The sequence below is a fragment of the Otolemur garnettii genome, unplaced genomic scaffold (assembly GCF_000181295.1).
Source record: "Otolemur garnettii isolate 467f Iridium unplaced genomic scaffold, OtoGar3 scaffold00124, whole genome shotgun sequence".
NCBI classification, from domain to species: domain Eukaryota; kingdom Metazoa; phylum Chordata; class Mammalia; order Primates; family Galagidae; genus Otolemur; species Otolemur garnettii.
Genome location: NW_003852519.1, coordinates 2,179,740 through 2,183,096, shown reverse-complemented (window position 1 = coordinate 2,183,096; position 3,357 = coordinate 2,179,740).

The window sequence follows — 3,357 nt, the reverse complement described above, 5'->3', positions numbered from 1 at the left end:
CCCTGTCTGCCCATACCCTGCCCCCTTGCTTCTACTTAGTAATCTGTCATTCCTTCTAGTTGGTGTCAGTCTCTGCCCTTGGAAGAAACTCTTGGAGATGATACTATTTTTTCCTTAAGCTGCTCTGGTAACCAATGCTATTGCCTTCCCTTCTCCTGACCAGCCTTCTCTATAAATCTCACAGTGTCATTGGCCATGAATTATTCTCCTGTGGGAGGCTTCTTCTGCCACTGTGTGCTAATTTAAAGCATACTATAGAGAACTGAACTCAAGTAAGTTACAGACAGTGACAAGTCTCTTTTTCAAAAAAAGTGAATGAAGTCCATTTTTCATTAAGATAGGAAGTGGGGAGAGGAATTATTATGGGCAAGATGGGGCAAAACTTGTGATAACCTGGCAGATTCCTGGTGAAAATTAAAATTAGGTCTAGAGGGATAATTTTTCTTCTCAAAAGTACTTTTAGATCTAGATAGCCCTGCTCCTGAGAATGGGGAAAGTTAGAGCAAAATCCATCTTGTTATATATGAGACTTTTTCTGAGCAATGACACAAATAATCTGATAACAGCTGGTGGAAGATTATGAAGGTAGCCATGCTCATGAGGAAGGACATTCATGAATCTCTGTTAGACCAATGACTGGACCAAAATCTAGGCAGTTTACCCATGAAATGTGCATGTCCATTTTTTTTTTCTTTTGCCTGTAAATACTTGTAAAAGGTGAGAGAGGATATGAAGAAGGAAAAGAACGGGAGCTTCCCTCATGTCACCAATAAAGCCAAGAGCTGACACCTGCATCTCTTGGTCCTCCTGTGGTTACTGGCTTTGGTGATAGCTTCAGGAAATGAGGAAAACACAAGACCCAAAATTGAGATGAGCATGGAACCTGGATCCTACCATCACTGTGAGGTCCTGCATCTCCACAAGGAGGCTGGCCACATGTCATCCCTGAGCCAGTGGCCAGGCCCTTCTGATTGCAGCACCCAAAGAGCCCTCAATAATCCTGCTGTGCCAAAAGCGAGGGACCCATCATACTACTCCAGCCCATTGAATCCAAGCCACTACTTGGTGACCTATCTTCTTTCCATGCAGTAAGAGACTGCCAATCTGTGAGAGCTGACAGGAGCACAGCTTCAGGGATGGGGCCACAGGCGTGTGAATATGCTGAGCTTCCTGCTTCTCTAAGATAAGTATATTACCTGCTCCCAGAGGGAATTAAAAAAAAAAAAACATGGCTGCCTGAAAACCTAAGTTCTATTCATAACAGTATGTGTAGTTAATAGTCATTGCCACTGTCACTGTCAATTATAATTATTAATTATAATTGATTATTTTCCTTTGATATCAAGGGCTATTTTAATGTTCTTTTTGGTCATGACAAAAGAACCATCTGCAAGCCAGAGACGAGGCTGCTGTGTTGCCTCTGGCTGAGCTATGTTCTGAGTAACTTATAGTAATAAATTGCTTCCACATATTCACCCGAACAGTACAACTGTACCTAATTTGATCTCTTAACAAATCTGAATTGCTGATGTCAATCACTTGATGGTAGATGGAATTGTTCATTTAGAGCTGTTTTAAGAGATAAGTAGACATATTTTATGGAGTCAGTTTTTTCTCTTTTGCTCTACCTAGCTTGTGGGTCACTGGCACCTCAAGGTTTGACAGAAATATCCAGGCTTTATCTGAAGAGAGCATTTCCTTTGTGATGGAACAACCTAGCTATCCTGCTGACTGTCCTATTTTACCTTGCGGAATCCATGTGGTCTTCTAATGTCCTGTTAATGGATTAGTAATAAGAGGAGGGAGAAGCCAAAGCTAGTCCCCCTGAGAACAGATGGTCTTGTTACATAGATAGGTACATATTCACATGTGCCCACATCTCTTCTTGGAAACATCATGAGCAGTGGGGAGGTCTGTTCTCCGGGAGGACATGGACAGACATAAGTGCCTTGGGAATTTCAATAGTTTCTCCTTTCTGTATCTCCAAGGGTCAGAAACAGGGAAAACATCAAGAGGTAGACAGGAAACAAGGAGGATACAGAAGTATCTCTCAGTAAGAACTCCTATTGGAAAACACACACACACACACACACACACACACACACACACACACACGACAGTAAGAAATACCCTTTCTTTGATATGAATGCAATTGTAAGTCAACCATGGCACTAACTGTTGTATTGACCTTTGTTAACTTTTTATCTCTTGCATTCTCTTCCTTCAGGGTATGGAGGTATTTTACATCCTCAGTCAGCTCTAAACAGCCCACCCTCAAAACGCATACTGGTAGGATAAGAAGTTGAGAGAGCACAGAGCATGGACATTGGTATCTAAGGTTTTCAAACCATAGCCCAACCAGAATGGTGTAATCAATGCCACCGTATTTTACTGACTGGCACAAAGCCTGCTGCACAGAACCAGACACCTTAGATCACAGAGAAGAAAACAACTTTGTTACCAGATTGTTTCTGGCACTCTTTGGCACTCTCTGCAATCAGGGCATTTGCTTTGATTATTTCTTGATAGCAGGCACAAGAAATGGATCATACAGAAATATGAAGAGTAATTCCTTGAGCATTCTTAGTTGCTTCCCGTGTAAAAAGTCCCTGAGACGTGGTAGTCTCCTGCCTGCCTCTGCCTCCCCTCCTTGCACAATGATGGAGTTCTAGGATTTCCTGCAACCCATGAGGCCTCTGTTTATCCTATGCTACATTCGGAGTGAATCAGAGCAGTTGGTCTGTGGCTATGGGAAAATTTACCAGAATCATTTCTCCAAATAACCTCCTTTGATGTAGAAATAGGATCAGCTTTTAATTTTACAGATGAAAAGTTGAAGCACACCAAAGTTGAATAATTAACCGCAACTAAGTTTGTATAGAAAATTCTTGCCAGAATCAAAACTTGTCTGAATGCCTAATGCTCAGTTCAGCTCAGTGAGTAATGCTGCCCAAATTATTCACCCAATCCTAGGTTTTCAGCATTTAGTAGTGGGTAAAAATGATGAAAACCAAGTGGCTGATTTAGCCAAAACTTTTCCATGACATTTGTCTTCTTCCTAGACACACACGCACACACGCACACACGCACAATCCTCATGAGTCTACATGTCAAAAGAGGGAAGAACAAAGCAAGAATTCAAAAAACAGAAAGAAGTAGGAAAAGTTTCTGTAGTGAAGAAACATTAAAGGTCAAAGATGTTTTTGAATTCTGTCTGGTAAGACATTGTGAATAATTCTTTTTTATTATTAAAAAATTTTATGTAGCATGTAATCCACACAAATAAAAAGCTCAAGAAAAAACTGGGACAGAGGATTTCTTCCAGAGTGCTACATGGGGAGAGGAGCCTTCAGGAAT